The sequence below is a fragment of the Pleurodeles waltl genome, chromosome 6, assembly GCF_031143425.1.
Source record: "Pleurodeles waltl isolate 20211129_DDA chromosome 6, aPleWal1.hap1.20221129, whole genome shotgun sequence".
Taxonomy (NCBI): Eukaryota; Metazoa; Chordata; class Amphibia; order Caudata; family Salamandridae; genus Pleurodeles; species Pleurodeles waltl.
In genome coordinates, this window is record NC_090445.1 from 73556026 (window position 1) to 73579018 (window position 22993).

At 41.1% G+C, this 22993-nt stretch overlaps 1 protein-coding gene across 1 annotated transcript in view; it reads right to left on the minus strand.

The window, feature by feature from the left end:
- Nucleotides 1-691: 691 nt before the first annotated feature.
- LOC138299221 (E3 ubiquitin-protein ligase TRIM39-like) overlaps nt 692-22993 on the minus strand; it is a 202725-nt gene continuing 180423 nt past the window's right edge. Inside the window, exon 8 of the mRNA XM_069237348.1 lies at nt 692-864. The gene's annotated coding sequence lies outside the window, so the exon portion shown is untranslated. The remainder of the gene's footprint in view (nt 865-22993) is intronic.

Below are 22993 nucleotides of genomic sequence, written 5' to 3' on the forward strand. Positions count from 1 at the left end.
TTGGCTCTACTCCAAAAGGAACGGACCAACCCGAACTGCTAAGGCAGGTGCGCTCTGTACAGGAATACAAGCAACCCAAGACCGAACTTTCAAAGAAAGAGGATTTATACCTGTACTGTTGTGTGAAGTGCCTTAGTCCTAAACGCATTTCAAATGTGCCCTCCTCACCTCCTGGCCCATGCACATTAGAGAACTGTTCAGAAAATTGAGAATGTTCTGTACTTCAGCTAATCATATTTGTATTTGGCATTTAGGCACAGTTCTTGAACCAGTATTCTTGAATTTTCTCAAACACTCACTTATTTAAAAAAAAAAAAAAAAAACTAATGACCGGGTTTGCACTACATCTGAGTAAAGTCGTATCTTCATGCCCAGTTTGAATTAATTCCATTCAGATGCTTTTGGTGTAGCAGACAGCAAAAGTTCCTATGGGACTTTGCAAAGAAAATGCTTCATTTTACTTCCCCTTTGCCCTTAATTCACAGACTGAGTCCACTTGAAATTTGTCAAAGCAAAACAAAGTTAGACACCCTAGTTTTCTGCCAAATTTTCTACATATTCATAAAAGTTATTAGGAAACCAAAGAGGCCTTTCTCAGTAGAAAGCGCACAAAACCATAACTGCAGAGTGGTACGCATAGGCAGATGAATTTATTAAAGCAACCAACGTCAGATGTAGAAGTGCACCTCATTGCTCAGTATTGATTTCTTTAATTAATTTTGAAATTACAATAATTTTAAACAAAAGGAAAATCTTCCGTCTTCTGCAGGTGTACTCTCTTTGCATCTCTCCTTTTACAGATGCCCGATTTTGTGAACAGAAACTGGTCAATAGACTCCAGTCCATATAGATGCCATTTTTCTGCTGCAAAAATATTAAAGAAATAATGTAATGAGGTTAAAATTCGCAAAGCAATTAAAGGGACATAGTTATCTTTTTCTTTTTTACTTTTCAGTATTGACAATATTTTGTGCATTTAATCTCCTCATTTGCAAACAGAATACAGGGACTGTTTGGTTCTATCATAATGTACTGACATTTAGTAGACCATTAGAACACTGGGAGTTTCATTAAGGCAGAAAGGAAACATTTGGAGGAGGATCTGAAATTATTGTTATAGTTTTATTTTGCTGTACTCACATTGATATCCTTTTATAGCATTCATTACGAGTTTGGTGGATTTTTTGTAGGGGACATAGGAGGGTTGAAATTCCCAGTGCTGCCTGGTATCACCCTCCAAGGGTCAGATGTAGAAAGGTATTTTGAGGTAGCAAACAGCCCAATTTGCAGGATTGCAAATATGCCTATTTAATGTATATAGGCCGAATTGTGAATCAGTAACTGAATCACAAACTTGCATTTCTGATTCGGTATTTGGAAGGGGCATGTTTAGGGTGTTCCATCTAAATACAGATGTATTAATGTTATATGACCGAATTCCAATCGCAAAACAGTAATACTTTACCACCAATTCCAAAATGGTGACAATCCATTCACAAATGGGGAGGGGTCCCTTTGGGCTCCTTCCCCTTTGAGAATGTAAATATAAAATATTTGTTTAAGAGCAGGCAATGGTCCAGTGGTCCACTTACTTCTCTTAAAAAAATTAAACTTAAACTTTTCATTTTTGTTTTTAAAAAGCATCCTATTTTCCTTTGATGAAAACGGGCTGCATTTAAAAAAAAAAAAAAAGACTGCTTTATTTAAAAGCAATCACAGACATGGTAGTCTGCCGAAGCCAGCATGCTGCCATCCCTGTGATGACTATCATTCCTAATGTGTCGCAAACTGAAACCTATCTCATCAATGTTCATGAGGTTGCTCATTTTGACACCCATTAGCAATGGCTATTTTAAAATAAAACTTTAATACAGTAGGAATTGTGATTTACAACTTGCAATTTGGTAAGAATTGCAATTTGGAAATCACAGTTCCTAATGTTAGTACATCTAGCCCTAAAATCTGCAGTTTGTAGGTGTTTTCACGGAATAGGAAATAACCACACGGTTCCAGATATAACCGGCTATGTACCTCAATACTGACTTGCTGTAAACACCAAGTCAGTACTCTCTAATGATAGTGAGCCACTTAATACCAGATCACTGATATAACTGACAATAAGAACTTCGTACCAATGGTAAAGCTGGTGGAACAGTTACTTACTTGTTCTCTCACTTCTCTTCATAGGAATATTCAAAGAAGTCAAAACCAACTTTCCAACTCACCATACTCCCAGTAAACAACCCCATGGTACTATTGATAAGGTAACGTTCGTGAGGACCTGCCAAAGCAACTGCTGACTCCTATGAAGAAGCAGTGTCTTATTGCAACCTCAAGAGGCTGCAGCCTGTGTAACTCAATTATCTTCGCTTTCTTTCATTTTTCATTCAGAAAACGTTTGTGAAAAATAAGTCACCCTTTGGTTTTCACCAAAAGTAGTTCTTATATTTAGTTGGCTGTCTTTTTAAAGATAAAGAAAATGTGTCTATTACAGCCTGCAGATGAGTTATAAAATGATGTTTTATTTGCAAGTTGTTTATAAATATCAATGTATTGATGCAAGCACACAAATAGTATTATTTCTTTATTTATGGACATTTGTTATAGGCAGCATACTCTCCAGAGCACTCTCTTGGAGCTGAGTAACTGTCTGCTATTTATTGAATAGTATTACATTGTACAAAGCTAGATTTGCTATGTTTTTCCTAAAATTTAACAGATGGGTAGGACAGACATCCTCCAGGGGGATTTTATTCTATAGCTGGGTCCCCAAACTCAAAAAGCGTTCACACCACAACTAGTACATCTTATCTTGTTGGGAGGATTTCAATGTTGACCATTGCCCCATCTTCCAACAGAGATGCATTCCTTTAATTTGTTATGTGGAAACTTAGGCGCAGTTTCATGATAGATTGCGTACATCAATCAAGATGCCTAAAAAACCAAAGCACTTCTCTCCAGGGAGCCAGTGAAGTTCTCATAGTTGGTTAGATACAGGCCCAAACCTTTTTAGATTGAAGACCATTTTAACTTGTGCATTTTGAATTTTCTGCTAGCAATTGATACTTTTCTTTGGCAGACCAAGATATGTTGAGTTGCCGTAACCTCTATGTGATTTTGGATAAAACCACTAGCCATAGTTATCATATGGCTGAGGGAGAAAAAAGGGAGGGTTTGTCCAAGAGTGCAAATCTGATATGCGCATGCCCTGGTGAAGTTGGCAATTTGTTTTTCCATATTTAGCCCTGAGTCCAGAATTATGCCAACGTCTCTGACTGAGGAAATGGGGACAGGACATTTAGTTTGTTATCCCAACATTTTAGTTTGTTGTATAGCAGAAGACTCACCAGCCTGGAGGGGTTTAATTTGAGACAGATTTGATTCATCCCATGATGGAGAAACTAGGTTTGTGAGTAACTTTCAATTATCTTTAAAGAAATGTGGTAATATGGCATTTATATTTTGTTGGGCTTTATAAGTCATAACAAACTCATTTTAACAATGTTGATGTGATGATTTAGTGTTTGATTATCAGCGAAGATCCATGATGGAGATGAAGCACACATCCATTCAAGAACTCACATAGTATCTAGGCAAAATGTGTCATTAAAATGTTAAATCATGTTCATGTCTATCACTCAATGCCAGGTATATTGCTAAAATAATACCGGTAGAGCCACTTCCTTCACAACCTTCAACTTCTCCTAAATTACTGTCTAGGCTGTAAACAGTAACTTCAGGAGCCAGGACTACTATTAAACACTGGTGGACAGCTACAGCTATGTTGATTATCTGCATTTTAATCTACAGGTCTAGTGCAGGCCTAACTTTCCTGAATACTGCCTTATTGGCATAAGAAGTTGTATCTTTGGTACATTCCATCATCATTCATACATCCTGTCACATCCTACCGATAAATACCTGTGTAAGGGAACAAAACAGCGTATTTTCTATGGTTTAAGAAAAGGGCTAATGTTAACATCTTTTTTAAAGTGTTTGTCAGCCTGATATAGTGGAAGCAGTTGCCTCTTCATATGGGTAGTTAGGTCAAATTTGATGTCCAAGATAGGCATTCCATACATTCTTGCTAGAGCAAGCATCTCACGTGTCAAAGCATTGCACTGTCCCTCCGGTCACCAGCATCTCTCTATTCACCAGTGTTGGAAGAAAAAGAAGGAAGAAGATGAAAGAAGAAGGAAGAAGATGAAGAAGAGGAGGGAGGAGGTTTACTTTTGTAGAGTGCAGCTTTCACCTTACAGGTATCCTGATTCAATGTCAGCCTTGCTGGGTCTCCAAACACAGACATTTACCTCCCTGTTTATGATAGGTCTTTAAGCCTTTTTTCTGATCCGAAGCTGTCTATCTAGGAAGTAGCCAGGTTTTCAGATTTTTCCTGCATTGCATAAGACTCCTACTGGCTCTAAGGGAAGCTGGCAACCTATTCCACAGCTGAGCTGCTCCCACCCCAAAGGTGCGTCCTCCATAGCTCATTTTCCGAACTTTCGGGACAGATAATAGTTTTTTTTTAGTAAGAGTGTAGTTTCCTCATTGGAGTGCAGTGTTTGGATTTTCACTGTAGCAGTTTGCGCCCTGTTTCCTCTATTGCTTTGTAAACCATACATATTGATTTAAAAGCGAGCCTCTCCTTCACTGGGAGCCAGTGCAGTTCCCTAAGGGTGCCAGGGGGTGATGTATACCTGGGTTTATCAAGTGCATGTTTTGCCGCTGCAGTTTCCACCCTGTGTTGTCTTTTTGTGAGATAATCTGGAGCTCACAGTAGCAGTGCATTACAATAATCGATTCTGCAGAGGACGGTAGCTTTCTTGCTGACCATGGCAGCAGGGTTAGGATTTTCCTGAGGTTCTATGGTAACCCGAAACATGTGGCTGCTGTATTGTTGACATGTGCCTCCATGGAGAGTTTATCATCAATATGTACTCCTAGATCACGCACTGACTGTGAAAACTGAACATGCTTTTCCAATGCCAGATAGTGTTAGGGAGTGTATAAGGATCTTTGGAGGATTAGCAACATAAACATTCTGTTTTCTTTCTGTTGAATTTGAATTTGAATAAGCTGTTGTTCAACCAACTTGCCATCTCTCTTAGACATGTATGGAATCCTTCTAAAGAAGTATGCCTATTGTTTTCTAGTGAAATAATTCGTTGTGTGTCATTGGCATAGTTTACAAAGCTAATGCCGTGGGATTTAATGAGTGTCCGCAGTGGGTGTAGATATTTATCAAAGAGGATCAGGCTTAGAGATGAACCCTGAAGTACCCTGTGTTCTGCTTTCCTAAATGTGAATGAAAAATGGGTGAAGTGAGTTTGCTTGGGTTCTATTGGAAAGATAGGATATAATCTACTTCAGTAGTGTCCCATTCACATCTATATCCTTTAATCTGAACAGCAGTATAGATGGGTCTGTTGGTTTCTTCAGTAATGTCGTTAATAAGGCCTCTTCTCAAACTGTGGAACTATGCCTGTCATTAAGGAATAATTACAGGCTTTCAAAAGTCTCGGTACAGGTCATCTCCCCATTCCTTCCATATTCTTGGTGGTACCAAATACAACAGAGAAGCAGAAGAGATATTCATTGCTAATGCTCTAAACTCTTCCTTGTTTATTGGTTCATTGCTTTCTAGTTTAGTAGCTGCTATATCTATTATCTCACCTGTGGTGGTCCTATCTCTTGTAGTCCTGTCTCTTCTGGGTAAATCTATATTTATATTAGCTACATTCAGCTCAATTTTGTTACTAAAAAAGGTTGATAGGTCATCACACAATTCTTACAAATGTTTTATTGTTTTCTTGATGAATATCTTTCTTGGCCTGTTCGTTGCTTCTATAATTGTTTTGGTGTCTTATTTTTCTTTATCCTTTCTTATTCCAGTTTTGTAAATGTTTAATGCATTTTTTAGTTGTAGGCTATTGCTTTCCAGATAGAGCTTCGACCACTGTTTCTCTAGTTATTACATTTAATTTTAGTTTCTTTTAGGGTTTCTGTGTACCACTGTGCTGATGGTTTACACCGATGTATCAACTTTTTTTATGGGTATTATTTTGTCTAAAGTTCTTGTGAACTTTTCATGTAGATTGTCGTAATTCTCATTGACTGCCTCCATCTCATTGAAGCAGGTCTTTATTTCACATAGCTTTCCCTTCTGATATCTCTTTCATTTGTGTCATGCTTTACCTTGTGCCACCATTCTGGACTCACTGTCTTCCGCTGTTAAAAACCACATGCTGGTCAGATACCTTGAATAGATGACGCCAGCGAGTGAAGAAGCAAACCCTTGCAACTTCTCTTCCTAAATATGGCCAACTATAAATGTCTGCAACTTGGCTCATAATATGGAAACCATTTATCGGATGCTTAATTTGTGCATGTTGTTTCCGGTGCAGAGCACTGGCACTTATTTTTGAGGGCCGGAACTTGTTTTTCTGCCTGCAGCATTTACTGCGAGCAAAAGACACATATGGGAAAGACAGAGGAAGAGAAAAATGAAAAAGTGTCACAATGGGAGAAGGTAGAAAGTTGCAAGAGTGAGCTAAAGGGGCAGGGAGTGGCTGTAAATGTATTAAAGAGTCCCGAGATGGCTTCAGGATTACTCTGCCTCAGTATTCCATTTTCACACATTAAATTGCAGCAGCTGCATGTTTAGGAGGAGGGCTTTGAGCACTGGCACGTTTTTATTTACAAATTAAGCACTATGGGCCTCATTATGACCCTGGCGGGCGGCGGAGGCCGCCCGCCAGGATCCCGCCCTCCAAATTACCGCGCCGCGGTCAAAAGACCGCAGCGGGTATTACGAGTTTTCCCCTGGGCTGGCGGGCGGTTCCAGTTAAACCGCCCGCCAGCCCAGGGGAAAACGACCTTCCCACGAGGATGCCGGCTCGTAATCGAGCCGGCGGAGTGGGAAGGTGCGACGGGTGCTACTGCACCCGTCGCGTATTTCACTGTCTGCAAGGCAGACAGTGAAATACATTTTGGGGCCCTCTTACGGGGGCCCCTGCCGTGCCCATGCCATTGGCATGGGCACGGCAGGGGCCCCCAGGGGCCCCGCGACCCCCCCTACCACCATCCTGTTCATGGCGGCTTTCCCGCCATGAACTGGATGGCGGTAGGGGGGGTCAGAATCCTCATGGCTGCGGAGCGCGCTCCGCAGCCATGGAGGATTCCAATGAGCAGCGGAAAGTCAGCGGGAGACCGCTGACTTTCCGCTTCTGACCGCGGCTGAACCGCCGCGGTCAGAATGCTCATTGGAGCACCGCCAGCCTGTCGGCGGTGCTCCCGTGGTCGGTGGCCCTGGCGGCCACCGGCCGCCAGGGTCAGAATGACCCTCTATATAGGAAGATGTATCTCCCAGTGATCAAGGTCAAAGAAAGTCTGCTGTTAGACCCAGCACATGCAATGCTACAGAACATTTGTGCGAGACTTTAGTTTTACAAGCTGACTGTGGTCTGAAACTCAAACGCAAGTAAGTATTCAACAAATACAGACTGAGCGATCAGAGACTGGCGGTTCAGGTAAAATAAGAAACAAAGGGTCTGACAGCAGTGTGAGCTGGGACAAGTAGAAATTGACAGACACTTTCTTCTGCCTGAAGCAGGTTGGGAGAAGCATGCCACGTTACAAAAAAGCAGCATCTTACAGAACACTCCCTAGAAAGGCAAAGTACAAACTTCTTTGTCAACTCATGTATGACTTGTCACCTTAATAAAGTATTTTATATTATTCTGTATTACTGGTTCCCCATCTCTCCAAGCAATCCTCATACCTAAATAATTACATCACATTTGTTTAAATATGTTTGTGAACATAAGATATAACAGTGTCAAAGTGGCCACACAATAGGGTAAGCCACACATATTTCCAGCTATGGACTTTCTGTGAGTCACAGTGAAGCTTTTAAATGTCTCCCAACATGTTAGAAATGATCAATTCCAAGAGTGCAGGGATTAACACCACAGTTTTGTGGGGTCCATATACAGGAACCAATTAGGAACTTGTTAAGTTTCAATGAAATAATAAGTAGGTAAGAGATAATTATTTCTGAAACCATCCCAACTGTATAGTCATAGTATTTGAGATGGGATACAGTATCCCTTAATAATACAGTGTAAGGACTTTTCAAGTCACTATATAAAGCAGCTGGATACCCTCACAGGTGATGTGTGCTCTACAAATAACATAACATAACAACAAGGCCAAGGTCATGTTCCCCCGAGGTGACCTGCAATATCCCTTTAACAGACTGTAGAGGGTGTTTGATTCCTTATAATAAATGATCACACCAGTGCCCATTCCACAGACCAATTAAATCTTTGGTGCCTTGCTCTTTCATGTGAAGGATGAAAACAGTTTGTAGTGTAAAATTAAACACACAAAAATGTTAATAGCGCTCCGCAGACCCTTAAAGCTTTCTATCAAGCCTAACCAGTTGTAGAAAACATCCACTAATATGGGCTATGTTACAAAAATTCCGAAATACTTGAGAAGATTCACGGGCACTGGCCTTCCTTCTTACGAAGCACAGGCTCAGAATAGGGGAAGGGTCCTACTCCCAAGGTCACTGACTGGATCAACAACCTAGGCTTCTGCAATGACAACATGGACATTTATCTCTTCACAATCCCTTGCTCCTCCTAATGGCACAAGGATATTTGGTTTCCTCTCTTTTCTTATTTGCTGCTAAAACAAATTAAAGATATTAGTTACATACATTGTTTTACTGGTTGATATGCCCAATGCGACTCTATATAATTATGTATGAATGTAAAAATAATATCCATAGTTTGGGGCTCTCATGTACGGTCAGCTAATTATATATATATATATTTCAACTATAAGTAGCACTGCCTGTAACCACTCCTGGCAGATGCTGATGAGGCATTTCCTCATTATTGTTTATAGAAAATTGCGAAAATCAAGTTATTAAAAAAAGCAATTAGTAGTTTGCTGCAAAAATATATTTGAAACATCAGAAGGATTGTATCTTTTCGGTAAGGGCCTACAGTATGCAAAAAATAAGCAGATCAGAAGAACGAAAGCCAGGTCTGGTTTTCTTTATTCTTTCACCTTGTCTGCGCACTCTAGAGTTATGACATTATGATGCCATGCCTGTAATAATAATAACTTGAGCAGCTACGCCATTTTATTTATTACATGTGTCTACAGTATCCTGTTTATTACACGTGCCTAGGGCATCATAATGACTGTATTAAGAACATTTGAGGCAAGCTTTTATAAAGCAATTATAGGCCCCCATGTATTAGAATGTTTTATTATACCTAATTCTGTGTCTAATAAAAAAGTTTCATAAAATACAATAAGTACACATTGTTCAAAACTCAAAATGATGAGTGGCCAAACTAAATCCCAATTTCCAGATTAAAAGTATGGGAACAGCTAACAAACTAGAATAATAAAGTGTACTAACAGCTACACACACTTAAGGATTATTTAGAAGGACTCCTTTCCATAAGGGTACACATTGAACAATTTTATTCAAGCAACCACTGAAATGACACAAACATAAATCTCACACAAAAACTGTACTTAAAGCTACCAATGACTTATATTCAGACTGTGACACACCTGTAATCAAATGTGACTGGCAGCTAAAATGGAGACCCTCAAAGACTATTGTTTTTCTGTATGTGTAGTTTAGTTAGTAAATATTTAATGACAAAAATATCTTCTGAACTCTATTACTTCCAGGATGTCTCAGCCGAGATGAGAGATACTCTTGATGTCCCTATTACACAAGATGAGGTCATACCTGTTGTCTCATCCCAATCAAATAATAAGGCATTTATTGATGTACCGCAGGGCATTCTTGTTTATCTAATTTAATAAATTGTCACATCCCTGAGAAATCTTGGTAAAGACTCCAAGGATGAAAAGAATCCAGTTTCATTAAGTGAAGGCAAATGCTGGATATCAGACGAACCCAGAATAAAGCTGGTTCATGTATAATCTCTGATGGATTTACTAGCTTGGCACCCTAGACATTTCTGATCGTCTACTTTGGGGTCTCATTCAGTTTTATTCAAGTTACAAAAGTCACCACTTTCAATTCTAAAAGATTCAGTCAGGAGTTACAGAAATAGTTTTTTGCATTTTAGTTGGAGACCTAAATGTCCAATGTTGCCCAAGAGGTTTGCATAATGCATCTCTATCCACTACTCAAATGTATTCCTTTATTTTTGTAGTGGCTTAGTTTTGTTTGGGCTCTCCACATATTTTTTGGAACTTGCTCTAGTATTTGATAATGGTAATTACTGAGAAGAAACACTGTTCAGAAGTTAAAGTCTTGGAAGGGGAGGAACATCCTGAACTTCATACATCTAGAGGAGAAACCTAAAGATTTTGAACAATTCTTTTCTGACATTGGTTTGTCTGACTGAGAAATGGCTTTAGTGTCATCAGGTTTAGGAATGGATTTCTGTCAAAGTGACAATTCCCAGGACTTTCCTGCAGACACCCAAACCTTTCAACTTTGGTGACATATTTGTATACAGTTTCCCCACTATACAAATCCTTAGAAAAACCAAGGACCGCTAGGCTGCGTTTTATGAATTGCTTGTGAGCGGATACCCATAAAGAGCCATCGGATACACAATGGGCACAACTTTGTTGAATGCTTAGATCCTTGAGATATATCTAAATAATGTATAATATACCTGATTCTGGTGGTATTATCTTAATCCTGAACATTTTGACAGCATGCTTCCAGGTAGCTGTGTTTGAGGGATTATGGATTGGCAGGAGTGCCACTATCACGATATTCAGAAATGCAGTCCTAACACTCATTAAAGGTAACACTGAGAAATACTCCTCACAGATATGGACTTTCTCTAGCACTGGCAGCAGCCAAGGAACACAGAAGAATAACCTGCACTAGTAGCAATCTAGACCATCAAGTGATTCAGCGAGCACATAGTATGAACTTGTCCCCAACTCGAATACCAACTTAAAAACATATTGTGCCTAAAGATAGAAGCGTATAGTACCTCTGACTAAAGAATATGAATTATACAGAGTACACCTGTCAAGTGAATGTAGCAATAACCAAGCCCTTGTGTTTGGTGCTGTCATATACAATTAGGTTGTTACTTTCATGAAGGTAGTCATGTACTCCTGCATGAGCTGCCTGTGATCATTGTGATGTGTGACTTGGGTTGAGATCTGGAAACAGCATCTGGTAATGACTGCAACTGGATTCCCGAAAGTTGATGCAGCTCAGGCCCTTGTGCTTGGTTTCTTCAAATAAACACCACTTTTGTCAACAGGTAGGTCCCATCAACATCATTACATTTGGCAACTAGCAACTGTGGATGGGATGAAGCTGTAACTTCATGGGGTCAGCATACAGTTCTGGCGCACAGAGACTTTCAGCACAATGTATTAACACAACTCTGTGTAAGTCGCTTGTTTCTGACCTAGCTTGCTATGGTGACTTTGGTGTTTAGAGCCAGTATATACTCCAGTGGATGCAAAGTTTCTGAGGACAGTCAATTGCACTCGTGTCTCAGGCACATGCAGCCTATCACTGGCAGAGAAGCCAAGGATTGCATGCCTAAGCAGGATGCATGCTGCACATCATGTGGTTGGCTTTATAAGTCTCCCATACGTGTCCAACTGCTGTTGAAGAAAACATGGGCTGTGCAGACCTGGTGCTGAACACTACAGGGGATCCTCTGGAGCACAGGGCTGCTCCACGAATGAGAAGGGGATTGTACACATCTTTGCAGCAGCCTTTCGTTATAGCTTTGGGAATCATCTTTTGGGTCTCAAGCCATCCTCAAAGGCATTTTTCTTTATTTCCCTCTACAATTCTCAAACTCTCTGAAGAGCAGAATTAATCTGTATTATTGTGTGCTGGACGAAAAGAAGACCTTTCAGTGAAAGGTTTTGAAAATGCAGAATGCAAGTCTCCCATGCAACTTCCTACTGAACTCTGGTAAACTAATGATGTCATTGAAAGGTTGTTTTCACCCTTTTAAAAATACTTTGGGGCTATAGACGGAGAGAACTTTTAATGTCCTTAGGTCGAGCCTACTAGACAACGCATGTGCAGTCTGTTGCGAGGCATATTGTGTCTCTCCATGAACATAGAAGGACTTTGTGTCTGCATTGGTTACCGTTGGTTGGCTTTCCTTGTCACTCTCATTTGCCTGCATCTTATTCATGTCCGAGCTTGTCAACCTTGTTTTGTCCCTTCTAAGGAGCACTGTCTCTCCACAATGAGTGTGTGCCTGGTGTCTGTGCTCAATGTCTTGGAACTACTTTTTTCTTTTTTGTATAAGCCCTCTCAGAGAGTGCATATGTTTTGAGTTGTCTTCCTGATGTACTTCTCTCCCGCCCTCGTGCTGTTGTTTGTCCCCGTGTGCTTCTTCCCACCCCTCTATCCTGAGTGTGCCTGTGTGCTTCTCCATGTGGTGTCCACCCCCACCCTGCCCTGTGTTTTTTCTGTGTCCCCCTGTGCTCCCCCAAGTTGCTTCTGCTTCACCTGCATTCATCTCTGGGAATCCTTTCGTTCTTTGTGCCTTATATACTCTTTCCTACCCCCTCTGGTAGATGATTCAAGAACCATCCTTAGCACCATGAGGCATCTCATGCACTACAATTGTTATTCAAATTCATTCAGTCTGTATGAGTCAAAGAAATAGGGTCCATATTTCAAGATTGCTAAAACATGGAATCCTGACCACTGGAGCTCTAGTTCCCACAGGGCCCACCCATCAACACACAACACAAACTCTGTGGTTTCAGAACTGTTGTCATTGTAAAGCCCCAGGTAGTGATCTAAGCCTAACAACTACCACAAGGGCCACACATATAAATACTTCTTCAGGGACACAGGAAACTGGAAATAAGGACACTGATCCTGGTCTTAATCCGTCAGCGCTGGCAGCACAAACCCTATATGGTTGCTTCTCTCCCACTGGCAAACATTCTCCTTCCCCTCAGCAACACCCCAACATCCAAATGATGATTCTAATGTCATCCTCTGATGGCAAGGGAACCTTCCTTTCACTAGAGATTAAGGTTTACTTACACTGTACATTTAAACAGACAGGAGCAAACCCCTGATGATTTCACTTCCAATCAGTAACTGATGCCAAATGTTGTCTTGACAACACGCAGAAAAAAAAAAAAAAGTTACACATTGATATTGCTCCTGCTGCAATGTTATTCAGATGCATTCACCTGGATTGCCAACCACATGGTGACTTATACACAGGAGCTTCAAAGTAGGTGGCTCTAAATTCCATTACTGATGACAATGAGTGGCATTATATACAGATCTGGTGCCTAGTGACAGCGGCTTTATACAGAGGATAGAGAACCTCAATCATACTTTATGAAGATAGTGCAAGTTACCAAGGAACCCCAGGAGTAAGAAGAAGGCCAACTATGAGATGCCTTGTAATATTCTTTTATATATGATTAGTGTTCTGTCTTTTATTCCTTAAAATATACAACATCCTACTTTTGTATATGTTTACCTTTCCCTCTTCTCTCGTCTGCCTCCACTGGAGCTTTGGTGCTCTCTCCTCCCACTCTACCTTCTCCATTATACTGTTACGCCTTTGTAACGGGAAGCACAACACCTCACCATTATTTGCTGGTTACCATAAATGTGTTTTTTTGGTATACTTGCATTGATCACAAGTTGTTGATTCAAGCTTGTAGACATTTTTTAGCGACAAAGCTATCTACCTGTGTGACCACTGTACGATGATATTATAGATGTTGATGTTTTGCCTTGAAAATAATTTCTTATTTTTCAGTGAGCCATGGTATAGATAACTGATCAGCACTGTGATGAGCAGTTGCTTTGCCCCAAGTTATACTGGGAGTTTCAAGGGATGTTGGGAGGAACAGCATGTGTTTACAGACACAAACGAGGGGTGGACCAAACACATAGCTTTTTAGACTTAATATATCAATGATCTTTTCATCATCTGGGATGGTTTCAAAAGTAATTTGCTGGAATTCCTGAGTCATATCTCAGATAATGATTTCAATCTGGCTTTCACACATAAGATTCATGAAACTGAGATGGAGTTCCTGGATATTTATGTTTAAATTGTAGATAGTTCCATACACACCACCCTTTTCGTAAGGACACATGCGGTTAGTCACCACCCGAAGAATTTGAAATGGAGCATCCCCTTTAGGGAAGTTTTGAGGGCTAAAGCAACTGCTGTACATCTTTTTCTTACCAGAAGGAGGAAAGAAGGATGGTCAACAGATTCAGGGCTAGAGGATACCCTAATAAGGTCATGAAGGCAGCCAGTGAAAAGGCAAGTAAATTGTCAAGAGATTGTCTGCTTGTAAAGAGGTACAGAAAAAGGTAATGAGTCCAACCAGATGCATTTTATCATTACTTATAATTCTGAGTCTGCTATAATCAAACTCATGTTCACAATCCATTGACACTTGGTCAGAGCAGATCCAGTGATAGGTCAGGAGGTGCCACAACATCATCTCCTAGTTAAATATAGGAAATTCAGATCTGTGAGGGACATTCTAGATCACAGTTACATGGGCACACAAAGTGTTAAAGAAGGCTGGCTCAAGGAACAACATGGTCTCTACAAATGCAGGAGGTGCAAAGCCTGTAATGGTAGCAAGAATAAGAAAACTTATCAGTTACCCACTGGAAGGACAGAGCGGATTAACAAGTTTAACACTTCCAGCAGTGATGTTTTGGTGTGCCCTTGTGGTCTCCAATATTTGGGGAGCACTATCTTCCCAGTGAAGAAAAGGATTTTGGAACACCTTAGGGCCATAAGACATTGTGACCCCAATTACTCTGTAGCAAGACATTGGGCCTAGAAACTTGACGAGAACCTTGACACCTTGTAATTTTTTGGGATTGATAGGGTCACCATAACATCATGAGGAGACAACAAAGAGAGAAAACTTAGACTCCTCGAATCAGAGTACATCATCCAACTCAACAGCAAGACTCTTGGTGCACTCAACATGGATGAAGAGCTTTTCATGGATATTTGATGAAACTTGCCTTAGACTTAAATTTGTATTTTCAGTTTTTGTTTTACATTCTTTCTCTTTTCCCTCTACTAGGACAATATTGTATCCTTTGAGCGTACTTTGTAGTTCTGCTGACATTTATTTCTTTTGCAGCATAATACAGATATGAATCCATGGGAAAACATGGCCAATCTCAGCATGTAGAACACACATGTTTGTGCACTGCTTTAGGTTACACTCTGAGTTTGAGAGGGCGTGTTTTTCTGTTTCCTTTTTGCCATTTGTACTTATTTTGTAGTTGTATTCAATTCGTTTTTCCCATCAAGTAGAAGTAACTCCATCATGCATTGATTATGATTGATAGGCCCCCGGGCCAGGCTCTGTTGTTCTGTTGGATGTGCCTTTGGTGGATTCCTTTGGCTGTAACTTGTGCAATAGGCCACATGGCCATGATTTGGCGCTTTAACGGATAACCCTTTGTTTATTTTCCTTTGGGGATAACACCTCTTGGGATAGAATACACATTCGGAAAGTAGGTCAATGAATGTCCATATATGACTCACGCCTTTCACAGTGCACTAGCGATATGGTGATGTTACCTGTTTAAGCCGTGCACTTTATTCTTGGGAATTGTTGTGTGACACTGCCCGGGATACCATATGAAAGTGATTATGGGCAGAGTATGAAGGAAAGATTATATCACAATCTTGTTCTGAATATCACAATCTAAATAACTTTGACATATTGTATGGTCTTAAAAATATATTTTTACTATTATTTGTATAAGCCGTGTACACAAAGATTGTTAAGCAAGAAGTCTGCCCTTGCCACTCGTTGGGGCTGATAAGATGAATTTCACAAGTATGTCTTCAATTTTTATTGTTTGTGACTTATTTTTAAAGGTGATAGTGCACTTTATGTTGATGTTTGGCCATGAAGAAGATCGCTAGATCCAGACGAGTTGGTGTCATTAAAATTATTTGAACCCTGTTTGTGTCATTATGGACTCACACATACTGCTGATGTGATAAATATATGCATATACACTATCTATAACGTATATAATAAACGGTTGCAGCCACCATTAAGTAGTTATACTTACATCAGAATTTCCATTGGAAAGGCATTTTTTGTTTCTTGAATACCTTTGTTGCATTTTGACAAATCTACATGAAACGTTCCAAAAATAAAACAGTCATGTGCTTAGGTTTCTTATTGAAACTTACTGGGCTGACCCATCAAGCATGTGGCCAAGATAAATGGGAGAGGGGGAGGAGGGGCAAAAGTAAGGTTTCTCTTTTTAATTCCCCTAGGATTTTTTTCTCTCTAATACAGAAAACACACCTGAATGAAATTACAACAAACTTGTTAAAAAGTTAGAACTTTACTAAGAAGGCATGCTTTTTGTGATTTGGAATCAATTAGGTCAGCCGTTTTTTAGAAATGAGCAGATAAATAGGTGCCTGGGTTCGGCATGAAGGGGTTAACGGTGGTAAAAAGTTAGAGATATCTGCAGCGTTGATGTCCAGATATGGTCTGATTGGCCCATTCAAAATGGATGGGCAGATCCTGACTGTCTGATCGCAACATAGAGAATGACAAGCCACATAAGGCGGCAGAGTGGGCATATTCTGACCTCAGGGCCGCCTGGGGGCCAGGACACCTGATTAGAGCCCTCATGGTGGCTAGAGCGGGCCACCAGGAACAAAAAAACACAAAAAAGCAATCCACAGGGGCAGAGAAAACATCAAAAGATGCTCAGCCTCCCGGGAGGACCGGCAGGGAATGGGCGCATGTTACAATTTGCTCCTGGAAGGTTACTGAAACCTAAGGAATGTTTAAGCCCCAGGGGATCAATGCAAGGCAAAAGTGATTGGAGAGGGTGTGCTTGGAGCCCAATCCCATGGATACATTTGTTCCCTATCTTCCCTGTAGCCCACACAACTTAGGAGTGCCACAGTGTTCTTTACTTGTTTGTCCCTTAGTGCCCCCATTTCCTCGAGGACCAAGATGGAGAAGAGCGGGCAGGCCCTCCTTCCATCCCCATGCTGTAGGGCGGTGGTAGTGCCAAGCCTGAATTGTCCCACTCATTCTCACCGCAGTTCGGAAGAGAACTTTGTCACCCATCAGTGCAGATGGGGAGCAGAGAAGAATGCCATCTCCAGCCTAGGCACAAAGCATCCGGATCCAGCATGCGAGAGTCGGCGGAGAAAAGTAAATGCTGTAGGTGTCCTAGGTGGGACCGGGCCACCCTTTTACACTGTCCAAGCAGCAGTTGTATCAAAGGGCCACTGGGCAAGAGTGCCCTATAGGCCCTGTGTGGGCTTTAGAAGTTATCATATTTGTTCCAGTGGTGCACCAGAACATGCAGGAATACCACCAATGGCACTGGAGTGGGTTATGTGACTGTCACTAGAGCAGCATACCCCACAGGAGCGTTTTCAGACGGTTTAAATCATTTCTAGATTTTGAGCTTTTGCTGAGAAGTTCTGGAGTGTAGGGACCGCTGCTGGTAGGTCTTAAGGCTGGTCTTGCAACATGTAGAAAGTAGAAGGAAACCTCATGCTCATATTTTTTGAAAGTGTAATGGTTGATTGATCAACATTGGTAATGGTACTTTATATGTGTTTGTGATAGTCACACAGATGTTTTATTGATTACCAGGCTAACAGTGAGTCATTACACATTCTAAAGAATGTCATTGTAAGATGGTACCGTCTCTATAGTTTTAATAATGTTGTGAGATCTGATATGATATGTTTCTGCCATTATGAATGTGGTGACACCCTGATGAAGCCAGCAGGCTTGCATGTGGATAACTACACCCATTTATGTTGTGTCTAGTATATGTAGGGGGTATCATGGCCTTTGGGTTCAAGGCTCACTAAGGGCCAGATGTAAAAAGGGTTTTGCGACTCGCAAACGGCGAAAAACGCCGTTTGCGAGGCGCAAAAGCCTCTCCAGTATGCAGAAATGCATTTTGCGAGTCGGATTGTTCCCTTCCTATTTGCGACTCGAAATGCTATGCAATTTCATTTGTGACCGCAAAAGCGGTCGCAAATGAAATCGCAGTTACCATCCACTTGAAGTGGATGGTAACCCAGTCGCAAACGGGAAGGGGTCCCCAAGGGACCCCTTCCCCTTTGTGAATGGAAACAAAAATAATTTTTCAGAGCAGGTAGTGGTCCTATGGACCACTGCCTACTCTGAAAAATACCGAAACAAAAGGTTTCGTTTTTTTTTCTAAGTGCAGCTCGTTTTCCTTTAAGGAAAACAGGCTGCAGATAGAAAAAAAAAACTGCTTTATTAAAAAGCAGTCACGGACATGGTGGTCTGCTGTCTCCAGCAGGCCACCATCCCCGTGAGCGCCCATACTCGCAATGGGGTCGCAAACTGTGACCCACCTCATTAATATTAATGAGGTGGGTCTTTGCGACCCCATTGCGAGTTGCAGAAGGTGTCTGAGACACCTTTCTGCATAGCAAATTGCGACTTGCAATTTGCGAGTCGCACGGACTCGCAAATTGCAAGTCGCAATTTGCTTTTTTGCTACATCTGGCCCTAAGGGTATGGACTGTTGGGGGAGGTCCCCATTATTAAGTCGGGAAGAAATGACTCGAGGTACGCAGTTTCTTCACACATGTAAATATGTTTATTTCTAGCGACCCCGTCCGGCTGTCATCCACGGCTGTCCTCCACTCCAACTGCCGTCTCTCCCAGCTTCTAGAACCCCTCTTCCCAGTTGCCTGGAGACAGCCAGGTTCTCTTACCTAACATTTAAGTACAATACAACACATCCCCAATCCTACAAAAATAAAACAAATACATACCACTACTAACAACCTGAAACTAACTACAACTACGTACACTATTAATTGCATATAAAGTCCTTCAATAACCTTGTTGGTTGTTTCATCCTTGCACTGACCCTTTTTGTCAGACTCTCACTCTCACACTTTTCCCGCAATCACTCTTTTTCATTTAGTTTCTTTTCAGCCACTCATTTATTTCTATCTCCGAACACCTCACTGTCCTCCTCACATTCCACCAGTTACCATCTGATAACTTTAAGCAGTTTCCCTTCACCTTCAACACACACCTCGGCTCCGATAGTTTAGATTCTCCCTTTCTCGCCAAATTCCCTGCCATCACTCTCACCCATACACCCTTTTCGTATTCCTTCTGCTCTCTTTTAACTTTATCATTGTGTCTTGACTCATATTGCTGTTGGTACGACTTCACCCTTTCCCTGATCTGCTCAGTATTAACCACCTTTTTCTTACTTCTGCCCATCCACGCAGGCACAGCCATAGTGCATGGTATCCTTCCCTTCAGCAACACAAACGGAGACTCACCCGTCACACTATGTTGTGTAGTTCTATAATTCCACAGCATATCCCTGATTTGAGACTTCCATGACAAATTGTTATATAGGGCTAACTGAATGCTTTCTCCTAGCACTCGGTTAAATCGTTCCACCATACCATTTCCTCTGGGATGATATACAGGTGTCCTACAATGTTTGATTCCCCACCTCTTGAGAAAACTCATGAATTTGCTCGAAGTAAATTGTGGTCCGTTATCACTAACCATCTCTCCAGGACATCCTTCCCTTCTAAATATTTCCTCACAACATGCAATGACATTACCTGATTGCACCTCCCTCACAAATGCTACTTCTGGCCATTTCGAATAATAATTCATCATAACTATGGCATATCTATTTGAACACCCTAAACACTCAAACGGACCACAAATATCTATGGCTACTTTGTACCACGCTTTTTCCGGTAACTCTTGTGATTTTATCTTTGTTTCTAACAACACATGCGATTTGTCGCCTGACATACATGCTATGCAATCTCTTACGTACCTTTGAATCTGCTTATCCATCCCTGGCCACCAAAAATCAGCTCGCACCTTCTTTTTCATAGCAGACATGCCTCCATGCCCTTCATGCATCAACCTTAACACTCTTTCTTTCAGGCCATCCGGCACCACCAATTTGTTCCCTCTTCTCAACACACCATCCATAACCGACAACTCCTCCCATACATGCTTAAATTCACCCACATCAACATCCAAACGTTTTTTTTTTTAACCAAAGGTAACTCCTTCATTATCTTGTTCATTAACACATCTTCTTGTACAGCATTCTCCCATTCCTCTCGACTTATAGCACCCCATGCTTCTGATATGTCCGCCATCACCCATTCATCCTCGTCACACATCACATTGTCAATCACTGGTAATCTAGATATACAATCTGCACTTATGTTTTTTATCCCCGGTACATATTTCATTCTGAATGTGTATTCTTGCAGCCTATACATCCACATTGCAATTCTTGGTGTACCTCTACTAGCCCCCTTGGTGGTGAAAATGTCTATCAATGGTTTGTGATCTGTTTGTAGCTCAAATTCTGTGCCCCAAACATATATACGGAAATGCTGCACACTCCACCAGCATGCCAAGGCCTCCTTCTCAATGGTTGAGTACGTAGGTTCTGCTCCCTTCAGCGTGCGTGATGCAAACGCCACTACTCTCTCTCTCTTCCCTCGTGTCTTTGCAACAATGCTGCTCCTAATCCGTAATTACTGGCATCTGCCACAATTATAGTCTCATCATCCGGGTCATATGGTTTCAACGTGATGGCTTTCACAATAGCTTCCTTAATCATCTCGAATGCTTCTTGACACTCACTGGACCATTTAAAATGGCAGCCTTTTTTCATCAACTCCCTTAGCACATGTACTTTTCCACCAAAGTGATCCACAAATTTCGTGTAATATTCAGCCAAACCTAGGAAGGATCTTAGTTGATCTTTGTTTTGCGGTGCAGGAGCCTTTGCAATGGCGTCAATTAATTTCATCTTTGGTTTCACACCATGTTGATTCAGTGTGTGCCCCAAATATTCCACTTCTTCCACTCCAAACCTGCACTTGTTCCTACTGATGGTAAGGCCAGCTTTCTCCAACTTCTTTAACACTATTGCCAGTGCCTCATCATGTGCTTGTTCGCTAGCACCCCAAACTAGCACATCGTCCTGGAACACTAATGTGTTATTAACATTACTCAAGATTCTTTGCATCACCCTCTGGAACACTGCAGAGGCGGATGCCAGGCCAAACGGCATTCTAACAAATTGAAACGCCCCGTCTGATGTAATGAAAGACGTCAAATGTTGGGATTCTTCTGACAAACACACCTGGTGGTAAGCATTCGACAAATCCAGTGTCGTCAAATATTTTCCACCTCGAACATTACCTAACATTTCATGTATTCTTGGTAATGGGTACCGGTCTATTAATATGTTGTTATCCAGGTCCCTCAAGTCTACACACATGCGGATTCTGCCATCAGGTTTCCTTGCTATAACTATTGGACTTAACCATTCAGACACTTCTATCGGTTCAATTACACCATCCTTACATAGCCTGTGAAGTTCATCTTTTAGTTTATCCCTCAGTGCTATCGGTACTATCCGTGCCTTGTGCACCTTTGGCACAGCGTCTTTTCTCAAAACTATCTGGTGTTGAAAACCTTTGAGGCAACCCAACTTATCCTTAAATAGCTCAGGAAATGTAGCTACCCACTTTCCTTCTCTGCTTTCCTTTGTTAACAACACTTGTTCAGGATGATTAGGATCCAACACTATGTTCAACGCACGTTGTTCCTTCCACCGTAGTATTGATCGTCCTTGTCGCACTGCATACACCTTTCCTTGTGTTTTTCTATCTTTAAACCTTAGCTGTGCCTCAAAATAACCTAATACTGGCAGTTTGCCGCCACTATACCCTTCCGGTAACACATCCGTGGGTTTAAGTTTGTTGTCTTTCAAATCACCCCATACCTGTTCGTCAATTAAAGTGAATGGTGAACATGAGTCCGCCCACATGTGCGTCCGTTTCCCATTTATTTCAACAACACACTTAAGTGGGTTATATTCCACAGTTTTACTTCCAAGTTGAGTGCACACTGTTGTAGCTCCTTCCTCCACAGCTAAGACTTTCAACTCATCTTCACTAGTGCTACTATCCTCTTGTTCATTTCTCCTTACTGCATTTACCAACTTCCTGAACTTATTTTCGTTAACCATTCTGCACACCTCGCAAAATGTCCAATTTTCTTGCACTTGAAACACCTTGTGTTTATAGCAGGACAGTTTTTTGCTTCCGCTAAGTGTTTACCACATCTGAAGCACTCTTTTCTCTTCCCTAAGTTATTTTCAAATGTATTTGTGTCCTTCTTGGAATATCGTACTTCTCCTACTGTGTTTTGTTCTTTAATGTCACTTGTGTTGTTGAGTTCCTTGCCATATTGAGATGTACTTTCCATATGTCTTGCAACATCCACCGTTCTGTCCAGTGTCGGATTCTTTAAACTCAACAACTTCCTTGTATTTTGACCTCCTTCACCCTGTTAATAAACTGGTCCCGAATGATTTCATCATTCAGATCTCTTAATTTGCACGAAATAGCTAGCCTACGTAGACTGTTAACAAACTGATCTATCGTTTCATCTGGTTTCTGAGCGCATGAGTAAAACCTATGCCGCTCTACTACAATGTTAATTTTCTTTCCATAGTTTTCCTCCAACGCTTTCATGGCATTTTCATATACATCCTCTTCTTGATCTGAATCTCCTGCTTGTGTGTCTTGTAATGGTAGAGTTTTCAAAACTTTCCTTCCTTCCACCCCCAGACAATGCTTTAAAATTGCCAACTTCCTTTTTTCTACATACATCTCCCCTCCAATGGCCTCTAAGTATGTAGTGAAAGCGTCCTTCCAATCTTCCCAGGCCATGCAGGGCTCACCTGGAAGCTGTAAAAATGCAGGTGGTGGAATTATGGAGTGTGTTGCCATGTTTACTAATATTTTCTGTCCTTGTATTATTATTTTGTTTTATGTTCAAATGTTTACATTGTACATTTTGCTTTGTGTTGCGTTTCTAAGCAACACTGTTTTTTTTTTTTTTTTAC